At 39.9% G+C, this 12,937-nt stretch overlaps 1 long non-coding RNA gene across 1 annotated transcript; it reads right to left on the reverse strand.

The window, feature by feature from the left end:
* Positions 1–228: 228 nt before the first annotated feature.
* On the reverse strand, positions 229–4,507 carry LOC135623732 (uncharacterized). The gene is made up of 2 exons (XR_010491471.1): positions 2,583–4,507; positions 229–531 (listed from the first exon to the last, which is right to left on the reverse strand). It is a non-coding gene; the product is annotated as an uncharacterized LOC135623732 (long non-coding RNA).
* Positions 4,508–12,937: the final 8,430 nt, after the last annotated feature.

The raw sequence follows: 12,937 nt of genomic DNA on the forward strand, positions 1-12,937 counted from the left end.
CGACTTGCTATCATCGACATCAGACTGAAAACTCGAGTCAGTGTTGTCACGCCCCTCAAAATATCCATGATTTTTAAAATTTTTCATCACAGACCAATCCAGGATCCAAACTAACGTTTGAGGACACTAAAAAACATTCTATTCATATTCACATCCATAAAACCTGTGCAGTTTATAATCATATATCACATCACTCAATAATTCACATTTATGGCAACCCAAGCCAACTTGACAAACATGAACAATATTTATAAATCCACAAGCTAAATAATTTATACAATCAGAACTCCAACTATTCACCACAAGTTCATATCATTATAAATTAGGCTTAACATTCAGAAATTCCAAATAAGAGAGATCTCCTAACACTTTGACACAGTATATCCATTTCAGTTCATCGACAACATTTCATTACATACAAAACATACTTATACAACAATATCGTAATAACCAACCAGACTTGCCCATCATTCTGAATAGCTATCCACTGCCTCAGCCCAAATCAAACATCTCGAAGAGTAACAAGCTGACCTGAAAGATTTATATAACAACGGAGTGAGCCAAAAACGGCTCAGCAAGTGACAAAGCATATTCAGAACAAAAGGAACGGATTCAAACGAGTAAGGTATCATAATGTAAGGCAGAATACAAAAATTCTCAAGGATACCATCTCAATAGATACCAAATCATACGTATCATGTCATTCATAACATATTTGATCCATAACGAATGGAGCATAGAGTAATTGAAGCATATCAATGGCAGATAGGACATTTCAGGACATATCAGTTCATAGCAAATGGAGCACAGAGTAATTGGAGCATATCAATGGCAGATAGGACATTTCGGAACATATCAGTTCATAGCAAATGGAGCATAGAGTAATTGGAGCATATCGATGGCAAATAGGACATATAAGAACATATCAGTTCATAGCAAATGGAGCACAGCGTAATTGGAGCATATCAGAAGCAAAGGAAACATATCAAGCTTATCAATGGCATATAAAATGTTCCGAAGCATATCAACGGCATATGGAACATTTCGAAACAAAATCATCAGGGAATGAAGCCTTTCAGAGCATATCGGTACACATATCGTACAAGAGCTCAAACGTCGTCCTTGACGTTGCAATCATATCAATCTTATCCAGAGTATGAACAGAAACAAACTCACCAAAACTCTGGATGTCATATCAAACACATAGAGGGTGTAGTGGGATCTCAGTCAGAATGTGATTCATCCATTTCTGAATGACCACCTGACAAAAGTCTCCCACGTCTGGGAGCTCCATCCACCCACGTCTAGGTGAAGTCAAAGGGGGCCGGCAGAGCATCGCAGGCTCTAATCACATACCCACATAGCGGGCAACAAGCGCAAACAGAATATCCCTCATAGCGGGACCCCACATAGCGGGCAAATAGCGCATACCCTTTACCATTTCTGGCAAAGGTCCAGACAATCCCACACACCAGAGTACAAAAGGGCAGTTTCAACAACAAGTAGCAATGTCGGAAGCACACGCGGAACAACGAAGTGTACATGTGCATTTACGAGTCAATCCGAAGTAAGCAATAATATTTCACAAGCATATTCAGATTTGAAAGGAATTGAAAGCAAGGGCACATATGGAATCCAAGCAATCACATATAACTCAATTCAATAAGAAGATTTGATGAATTCAATGTCCAAAGGAATGAAACTGGAATAGGCACATATCGAAAGCAAATACGGAACAATAGGATATACATGTGCCTATATGAGTCAATACGATATAGCATAAACGTTACACAACAGTTTTCAAGAATGCAATAACTTTAAGGACAAGAACATACAAGAATTCAAAGCAGTAATATAAAGCTCAATTGAATAAGAAAGCTAAAGGATATCAATTTCCAAAGGAATGAAACCAGAATATGAGAAATCGACCAAAGCTCGATTTCTGGCAGAATACAGAAGGCACATTGAACAAATGATTCAAACTATCAAACGTGCTCCAATTTACTCAGAAATAATCATTGGATAATACTTTCAGATAAGACATGCTTCATATGAATTGAACTGTCCAACAGAGAGAGTTACAAATAATTTGGTAAGCAAGTGTCGTAGAACAAAATCTCTGTTGGCAGAATTCCTAATGTCAGATTCAACAGATAGCTGGACAGGTGTTTGGATTCCAAATCTTTCAATCCATATATCAAAGAAAGGTCTACGAGTCTATTTTCCAATGAAATCAGTTTTGAACAAATCAGAGTTTCCAACAAAGACTTATAGGCAGCTCGGTATCAAAAGGTCAGAATATCAGAAGTTGCACAGATTCGAATCGTTACGTCTAAACAGGAGATATATCAAATGCAAGGCTAGAACAATTCAAAGTTCCTCATATTCAAAGAAAATGTAGAGATAAAATTGCAGTGAGGAACGATCAGGATACTTGCAATAGGAAAGATTAGAACAATTACAGGCGGAACGATCGGGAAACTTGCAATAAGAAAAGTTAGAGCAATTATAGGAGGAACGATCAGGGAACTTGAAATAAGAAATATCAGAGCAATTATAGGAGAAACGATCAGGGAACTTGCCTTTCAAATATTTTGATCTGAATATCCAAGGAAGGTGCCAGTCCAATCTTTCTACTTTTCCTCCGTGTCCTCTCTCTGTTTCGTTTTATGCTCCCGTTTTCTTCCTTTCTTCGTAACTACATCACGTGTCGAACATCGAGGCACAGTCACCTGCTCTCTCTTACTCTCATTCCTTCTTTTTCTTTCCCAAACGCAGCTGCCACAGCCGCCGCCGCTGCCGCTGCCACAATCGCAACTGCGGTCACAACCGCAGCCCCCTTCCACTGCACTATTTCCTTCTTCCCTTCTCTCGTTCCTACTCTTTCTCTTTCCCAAAAGCAGCTACTGCAGCTACTGCAGCCACCACCGCTACCGCAGCTACCGCAGCCAACGTCGCAGCCGCAGCCGGAGTCGCAGCCACGGCCGCAGCCACCACACTCGCAGCCTCTTCTTCCTCCCCTGCTCTATTTCCTCCTCCTCTTCCAGCTGCAGCTGCCACTGCCGCAGCTGCCACCCCTTCTCCTCTTCCTCTCTTCTTCCTCTCCTTCCCTTTCTCTTCTTCTTCCTTTCCTTCTCTTCTTTCCCAGCCACAGCTGCAGCTGCCATCGCCGCAGCCGCAGCCCCTTCTCCTCTTCCTCTCTTCTTCCTCTCCTTCCCTTTCTCTTCTTCTTCCTTTCCTTTTTCTCTTCCTCTTTCCCTGCCACAGCTGCAGCTGCCACAACCGCAGCCGCAGCTACTTCTTTCCCTTCTCCTCTTCCTTCTCCTTCCTTTCTTCTTCTTCTCTCCCCGCTGCAACTGCTGCAGTCGCGGCCGCAGCCACGGCCGCAACCTCTCCCTCCTCCCCTGCTCATCTTCCTCTTCTTCTTCTCTTCCAGCTGCAGCTGCCATCGCCGCAGCTGCAGCCCCCTTCTTCTCCCCGACGAATAGCACCTCCTTTCCTCTGTTTCCTCCTGCAGGAAACAGAGGTGCCGCCTCTTCACCCGCTTCTACTTCTTCTCTTCTTCCTCACCATCTCTTCCTCTCCTTCTCTTCCAGCTACAGCTGCCACCGCCGCAGCCGCAGCTCCTCCTTTCCCTTCTCTTCTTCCTCTCCTTCCTTTCTTCTTCTTCTCTTCTTCTCCTTCCTCCCCTTCTTCTCCCCGACGTCACACACACCCTCTCCTCTGTTTCCTCTGCAGGAAACAGAGGTATCACAACCTCTTCTCCTGCTTCCTCTTCCTCTTCTCTTCCTTCTTCTTCTTCTTCTCCTCTTCGAACGCCCCACCTCTCCTCTGTTTCCACCTGCAGGAAACAGAGGTGCTGCAGCCCTAGCTGCTGCCACCTCTCGCTCCTCTCCCTCTTCCCTCTCTTTTCCCTCTTCTTCTCCTTCTTTTCTTCTCCTCTTCCCTTTTCCTCCCCAACCCCACACACCTCCTCGCTGCAGCCTTGCCGCAGCTATCATCCTCTCTTCTTCTTCTTCTTCTTCTTCTTCTTCTGCTTCTTCTTCTTCTTCTTCTCTTCTCCCTCTTCTTCCTCTCTTCTTCTCCCCACGCCCCACAGCTTCTCGCTGCAGCCCTCGCTGCAGCCACCTCCTCTTCTTCTTCTTCTTCATCTTCTTCTCTTCTCCCTCTTCTTCCTCTCTTCTTCCTCCTCTCTTCTTTTCCCTCTTCTTCTTCTTTTCTTCAACCACTCTCCTTCTTCTCCTCACGCCCCACCGCTCTCTCTGTTTCTAGAAAGAAACAGAGTGCGTGGGAGGCGGTGGGATAATACTTTTCCTTTTCTTTTTTTTTTTCTTTTTGCAACTTAGCAGTTTAGTCCTTGTAATTTCTATATTTACATATAGGTCCCCCAATTTACATATAAATCCTTATTAATACATTTTTAAAAGTGGGGGATATTACAAGTGTAGCCTTCAACCTTAAGGCTATTACCTCCATATACTAGCAAAAGATCCTTTGTCCTTCTCAAGTACTTAAGGATACACTTTACTGCTTTCCAGTGCTCCAAGCCTGGATCTGCCTGATACCTGCTCGTGACACTCAGAGCATGCGCTATATCAGGCCTAGTACATAACATGGCATGTTAGGATCGGAGCGGCACTAAGAGGGGGGGTGAATTAGTGCAGCGGATTAAAACTTCGGTTTTAATAAAAAAATCTTTCGTATGTTAAGAACAAAACTTGAGAAATTTAACTTGAAGGCGTGTTCTTAAAGTTGCGCAGCAAGAGTAATAAGGAACTAAAGCAGTAAGAAGATTTGCAGTAATGTAAATGACAATAATAAAAAGCAAACCAGAGATTACGCCGATTTTTAGAGTGGTTCGGTCAAATGACCTACTCCACTTGCGAGGCCCCTCTTCGATGAGGCTCCCACCTTCCACTAGCAAGTCTCTTGAAAGTGAAGGGTGAATACCCCTCTTACAACTTTTACAAGCGGTTCACTCTCTTACAGATTTTCAACAAGAAAGAAGGAGGTGAACACTAGCAAATTGAAAACAAGACAAGCTAACACTTTTCTAAGGCTTTTCTCTCAAACACTTGCTGCTCAAAAAGTTGTTCTCTCAGCTGAGATTTGAGGGGTATTTATAGGCCTCAAGAGGATTCAAATTTGGGCTTCAAAATTTGAATTCTCTTTAGGTTCCCGCTGTTGGAGGTGCCACCGCCCAGCCAAGCGGTGCCACCGCCCAGGGCTCGGGTGCTGGGCGGTGCCACCGCCCAGCCAGGAGGTGTCACCGCCCAGCTCTCGGGTGGTGGGCGGTGCCACCGCCCAGCTAGGCGGTGCCACCGCCTACAGTGTTTTCAGCCCGACTACAGTGTTTTCAGCCACTAGTTGGGCTTCAATCTTGGCTCTCTAGTTCGCTGGTTTAGCTTAATTTTTAGCCTAAACCAACTCTGACTTTGGGCCCAGTTGGCCCCTAACCAGGATATAGGATTATCTCTTAATCCTAATCCTAATTACAAGTGGACTACATAACTAAAACACATCATAAGCAAATTTTCAACCGCGAACGTCGAGTCTTGTTCTGGCGAGCTTTCCGACGAACTTTCTGCTAACGGGCTTCTAGCAAGCTCCCGAACTTGTGATGACTTTAATGAGTAGCCGAGCCTTCTCGGTGATCTCCGTGAACCTCCGACGATCTCTTCGGCGAACTTCCGAAAATTCCGACAGGTTCCCGATTTCTTCTCGGTTGGTTCTGGCAGCATCTCCGACGATTCTTCGGACTCTTAAACGTCCATCGAACTTGACTCCGGTATTCTCGCTTTGTGTTTTTTGGTTATCGTAGTTAATCCTGCACACACAAGCAAACACTCTACTCCGATCTAGACAATTATTATAACGCAAATTGACATTCTGTTGCCCGGCACGTCATTGGTTGGCGCTTCATCCGATTCTTCGGTGCATCGTCCTCTCTTGCAGCTTGTTGCCCAATCGGCGGTTGACCTCCGCAACCCCGATATCCTTGGCGCAATTTCGCTCTCCTTGGCCCGATGCCCGACGCCCGAAGCCTTCTGCCATCCAATATCCTGACGTGATCTCCTCCGACGCAACGTCAATTCCTCCTGCGTTAATTGTCTAATCCTGATCGAGTAGACCTGTATTACTCAAAATGTAGTCAAACATTTAAACACAATCAATTAGTTTCATCATCAAAATCCGAGATTCAACAATCTCCCCCTTTTTGATGATGACAACTAATTGATGACTAACGGAGTTAACCTTAACTCCCCGGAGTTTAACTAAACTCCCCCTATCAATATGCCATTGATAGAACACTTGGATTATCCCAAATCGAAGTAACATTCATCACATGTTATGAAAAACATTTAAACTATCATGCAAATATATAAAATATTTAATTCAATGCATGAAGTCATCAATATACTTCTCCCCCTATGTCATCAACAAAAAGGAGAAGTAGCTACTCTTATGTGTTTATTATATGGGTTCAAACCATTGCATGAAAAACATAATATTAAATTTTTATCATCATGCAATTTTGAAGATAGAAAATTTAGCAAGTAATGCATCATGCTTGGGACATTCAAGCTATCAAGTTTTAGATATACAAGTTTTACAGCATATAAGATAGCACTTTTGGTAATGTTCAAGATAGCAAGTTCTACATCATGCAAGCTAGCAATATTGAGATGTTCAAGAAAGCAACTCTTGCTTCTTGAAATATGCAAATTGTAAGCTAGCAAATTTTTGCTTCCTTTGCAATGTTTGAGCTAGCAATTTTGCTTCCGTTGCAAAGTGCAAGTTAGTATGTTTTGCATCTTGAGATAAACAAGATTGTATTTTTGGTATGCAAATTTATAGTATACAAGCTATCAACTTTTGCACATAAAAAGTTAGCAAAATTTTACATCTTTTGAGATGTGCAAGATGGACTATTTTGCCTCTTTTCAAATTGTGCAAGCTAGCAAATTTGCTATCTAGCAAGTTTTGCTCCCCCTTTGTCAGTGTCAAATAGAAGGGAATAACAATACAATCATGTAATTCATTTCTCTTTACTATAATATTCAAATCATGATAAGGGTAAATAATAAAGATGAAAAATGAATGTCAAAAGACATATATCATTTTTGACAAATTTCTTCTTTTGTAGATAGAAAACATGATAGGAAACAATCTTGATTCAAAAAGAAAACTCAAGTTATAAATTATCAAGATGTCAAGTAGCATGTCATGGTTTACAAAAACAAGTTTCTTGCTAGTTAATAGCAAAAAGAATCTCAATTCATGCATATAAAATCTTATGATTCACATAGAACATCTCCTCTTTTATAAAACGAGAGAATCATGATGAAGAATCTTGATTTACATAGAGTTTCAAAATATAATTATCAATATCATGAATACTAAAAGACCATGAAAATTTTGATAAATATCCTTTTAAATAGAAAACAAACTTGATTCATTCAATAGAAAATTGTGAGAAATCAAGATCATGATTTCAATAAAATCCATTAAATTCAAATCATTTTCATAATCCATGAGATTCATAAAAATAATACAAATAGATTCATCAAAATCAATAATATAGAAAAAATAATTTTCAAGAAGAAAAATGTTCTTCTCTTTTAGTTACTTCAATTCATGTGATTTATTTCATTCAAGCATGCCTCCCTTTTTTTTTTTATGTCAAATAAAAACATGTATCATGTTTAAAACCGAAAGTGCTAGATTTATTATGACAAGGATCAATAAGGCACTTTCATTATGGTAAAAAGAAAATCGATAATCTGTAAATTACAAGATTCATTATGCATAATTTTAAAAATCTTATGCATAGAACAAAATCATCAATCATGATATCAAGACATTTATCATTTAAAGCATTCATGATTCACATCATATGCAATACATCACATATATTATCATAATAAAAGGCATAAGTATTGCATGCATCATTCCAAATTATAAATATTTCAAATCATAATGGTATTAATTTGTCAAATTGCATCCTACCATGCATGATCATAACTTTTCATTTGTATGCATCAAAATAATCTCAAGAGTATTTCATGCATGATTTTATATCACCAAATAAGGAATATCAAGAAGAAAATAATTGGTGATGAGATAAACATTTCATGAATATAAGGAATTACATAAAAATTTTATCATGAAGGATTAGAACATGTGAATACCAGAAGACATGATTTCTTTTTGAAAAACCTACTCATTAATAATCAAAAGAAAACCTTAGGAGATCGATTAATGAAAAATCTTGATTCATAATAAATCTTAATTTGTAAATATCACGGAATCAAGATCATGATTTTAGATAAAACTCATTCAAATTCAAATCGTCTAAATCATCAAAATCTCAACATTTCTTTCAAGAGATTCAAAATGACATAAATAATTTTATTGGTCTCTTAGGTATAAATCAATAAGATAGAGAAAAAGAAAATTTTCAATAAAAAATCTTTCCTCCTTTTGTTTCAACTTATTGATTGATTCCATGCATGCATCTCCTTTTCTTTCAAATCCATGCATCATCGTTTTAAAACAAAAAAAATCAAAGATCATCAAGATAAAAAAGTGCAACACATAATTCAAAAAAAAATGATTTCAACTCATTACTTCAAGTCAAATCAATATCATGATTTTGATATAACTCATTTGTAATTCAAATCATCAAACCAAAATCATTTTCAAGGGAGTCATATAAATCAACAAGATAGAGAAAAATAATTTTCAAGAACAATGCTTTTCTCTTTTTAGTTATTTAAATTCATGTCATTTATGCTAGATAAAAATGTGCATCAACATTTAGGATCGAAAAATGAATTTTGTCATAAAAACCATCAAGACCAAAAAATCATCATGTATAACTTTACAATCTCATGCATAAAATCATCAAATCATAGCATCAAAACTTTCAATAGTTTCATTACAACATCAAGTAAGGTTTTATTGAACATAATTTTGAATGATTCTTATAGATATTTAAAATTTCTTTAGTTTTACTTTATATGATTGACTTTATATTAGCATGCTTCAAATTTTTGTTCTTATGTCAAAACTATACATCATGTTTGAAAACCAAAGATAAGGTTCATAAAAAAATCATAAAACCTTCCATTCAAAAGTCATGCATCGACATTGAAAATCAATATGGAAATCGTCAAAGTACAAATTCTTGCTTCTCAAGCACATATATAAGATTAATCTTACTAGGTGTATAAGCATTATATTTATATCTAACATTTTATTGCATTAACATAACACAAGCAATTTTCAAGAAAATTAATCCTAAACTAAATTAAAAATAACTCAAGAAAGTATTATGTAATTTCGAAATGAATTAGTGGGATTTTGATTACCTCATTGTTGAAAGAGGGTGAGGCATAGTTTGCCACCTCGCCTTTCTTGATTTTCTCCTCGTCTTCGGAAGAGCTCAATTCATCCCAACTTTTGTTCTTCTTGCGTTCAAAGCAAGTAGTTCCATTCTTTTTGCTTTTTAATTTTTGTTTCATTTGCAGTTTAAGTTCACCATCACTTGAGCTTATGCTCGAGTGGTATTCATGTGTTCTATGTCCCAAATCCTTCCTATCATTTGGAAGGTTGTTCTCGAGTTTCTTTTTTGCCACATTGTTCATTTCGTAGGTCATTAGAGACCCAATAAGTTCTTCGAGAGGGAATGTTTTAAGGTCCTTGGCCTCTTGAATGGCCGTAACTTTTGGATCCCAACTTTTTGGAAGGGATCTTAAGATTTTAGTGACTAGTTCAAAATTAGAAAAACTTTTACCAAGAGCTTTGAGTCCATTGATGACATCCGTGAACCGGGTGTACATGTCTCCGATGGACTCACTTGGTTTCATCCGGAAAAGTTCATAAGAATGCACAAGAATATTGATTTTGGACTCTTTCACTCGGCTAGTGCCTTCATGAGTGACCTCTAGAGTTCTCCAAATATCAAAAGCCGAGTCACACATCGAAACGCGATTAAATTCACTTTTGTCAAGTGCACAATATAAGGCATTCATAGCCTTTGCATTTAAAGAAAACATCTTCTTCTCCAAATCATTCCAATGGTTCATTGGGAGAGAAGACATTTCAAATCCATTTTCGACTATGTCCCATAAATTCAAATCCAAAGAAAGTAAGAAAACTCTCATTCGAGTTTTCCAACAAGTGTAGTCCGTCCCATTGAAAAAGGGAGGACGAATGAGAGAGTGACCCTCTTGAAAGCCATAAAGAGCCATTTTTATTTGGGTGTTAAACCAAAGTAGAAAACCGTGGCTCTGATACCAATTGTTAGGATCGGAGCGGCACTAAGAGGGGGGGTGAATTAGTGCAGCGGATTAAAACTTCGGTTTTAATAAAAAAATCTTTCGTATGTTAAGAACAAAACTTGAGAAATTTAACTTGAAGGCGTGTTCTTAAAGTTGCGCAGCAAGAATAATAAGGAACTAAAGCAGTAAGAAGATTTGCAGTAATGTAAATGACAATAATAAAAAGCAAACCAGAGATTACGCCGATTTTTAGAGTGGTTCGGTCAAATGACCTACTCCACTTGCGAGGCCCCTCTTCGATGAGGCTCCCACCTTCCACTAGCAAGTCTCTTGAAAGTGAAGGGTGAATACCCCTCTTACAACTTTTACAAGCGGTTCACTCTCTTACAGATTTTCAACAAGAAAGAAGGAGGTGAACACTAGCAAATTGAAAACAAGACAAGCTAACACTTTTCTAAGGCTTTTCTCTCAAACACTTGCTGCTCAAAAAGTTGTTCTCTCAGCTGAGATTTGAGGGGTATTTATAGGCCTCAAGAGGATTCAAATTTGGGCTTCAAAATTTGAATTCTCTTTGGGTTCCCGCTGTTGGAGGTGCCACCGCCCAGCCAAGCGGTGCCACCGCCCAGGGCTCGGGTGCTGGGCGGTGCCACCGCCCAGCCAGGAGGTGTCACCGCCCAGCTCTCGGGTGGTGGGCGGTGCTACCGCCCAGCTCTCGGGTGGTGGGCGGTGCCACCGCCCAGCTAGGCGGTGCCACCGCCTACAGTGTTTTCAGCCCGACTACAGTGTTTTCAGCCACTAGTTGGGCTTCAATCTTGGCTCTCTAGTTCGCTGGTTTAGCTTAATTTTTAGCCTAAACCAACTCTGACTTTGGGCCCAGTTGGCCCCTAACCAGGATATAGGATTATCTCTTAATCCTAATCCTAATTACAAGTGGACTACATAACCAAAACACATCCTAAGCAAATTTTCAACCGCGAACGTCGAGTCTTGTTCTGGCGAGCTTTCCGACGAACTTTCTGCTAACGGGCTTCTAGCAAGCTCCCGAACTTGTGATGACTTTAATGAGTAGCCGAGCCTTCTCGGTGATCTCCGTGAACCTCCGACGATCTCTTCGGCGAACTTCCGAAAATTCCGACAGGTTCCCGATTTCTTCTCGGTTGGTTCTGGCAGCATCTCCGATGATTCTTCGGACTCTTAAACGTCCATCGAACTTGACTCCGGTATTCTCGCTTTGTGTTTTTTGGTTATCGTAGTTAATCCTGCACACACAAGCAAACACTCTACTCCGATCTAGACAATTATTATAACGCAAATTGACATTCTGTTGCCCGGCACGTCATTGGTTGGCGCTTCATCCGATTCTTCGGTGCATCGTCCTCTCTTGCAGCTTGTTGCCCAATCGGCGGTTGACCTCCGCAACCCCGATATCCTTGGCGCAATTTCGCTCTCCTTGGCCCGATGCCCGACGCCCGAAGCCTTCTGCCATCCAATATCCTGACGTGATCTCCTCCGACGCAACGTCAATTCCTCCTGCGTTAATTGTCTAATCCTGATCGAGTAGACCTGTATTACTCAAAATGTAGTCAAACATTTAAACACAATCAATTAGTTTCATCATCAAAATCCGAGATTCAACATGGCATACATGATAGATCCTATTGCTGAGGGATAAGGTATCATATTCATGTTTGCCCTTTTTTCTGGTAGTTTTCCATGTCAAACCTTTTGACAATGGTTACTATGTACCTGGACTGGGACAAGCCAAGCATCATCTTGGATCTATCTCTATAGATTCTAATCCCCAAGATATAAGATGCTTCCCCTAAGTCCTTCATGGAGAAGTGTCTAGATAACCAAGTCTTTACTGTGGATAGCATTCCTACATCATTCCCAATGATGAGGATGTCATCCACATATAATACCAAAAAGGTGATAGCGCTCCCACTTACCTTTCTGTATACACAAGGCTCATCTTCGTTCTTAACGAAGTCATATGATCTGATTGACTCATCAAATCTTATGTTCCAACTTCGGGAAGCTTGCTTTAGTCCATAAATGGATTTAAGCAACCTACACACCTTATCTGGGCAGTTCTTGGACACGAATCCCTCAGGTTGCATCTGTTGAATCTCGGATTTTGATGATAAAATCAATTGATGAGTTATTTGATCTAATCCATATTATTGAGTTAAGTATGCAGGATTAACTACGATAACCAGAAAACACAAAGCAAGAATACCGGAGTCAAGTTCGATGAACTTTTAAGAGTCCGAAGAATCGTCGGAGATGCCGATGGAACCAACCGAGAAGAAATTGGGAACCTGTTGGAAGTTCGCCGAAGAGATCGTCGGAGGTTCGCAGAGATCACCGAGAAGTCTCGGCTACTCATTAAAGTCATCACAAGTTCAGGAGCGTGCTTGGACCCCGTCGGAAGAAGTTCGTCGGAAAGCTCGCCGGAACACGACTTGACGTTCGCGGTTGATAAAATTGCTTAGGATGTGTTTTGTTATGTAGTTCACTTGTAATTAGGATTAGGATTAAGAAGATAATCCTATATCCTGGTTAGGGGCCAATTGGGCCCGAGTTCGGACTAGTTTAGGCCAAGATTGAAGCCCAACTAGTGGCTGAAAACACTGTAGTCGGGCTGAAAA

This window comes from Musa acuminata, chromosome BXJ1-3 (assembly GCF_036884655.1).
Source record: "Musa acuminata AAA Group cultivar baxijiao chromosome BXJ1-3, Cavendish_Baxijiao_AAA, whole genome shotgun sequence".
NCBI lineage: Eukaryota > Viridiplantae > Streptophyta > Magnoliopsida > Zingiberales > Musaceae > Musa > Musa acuminata.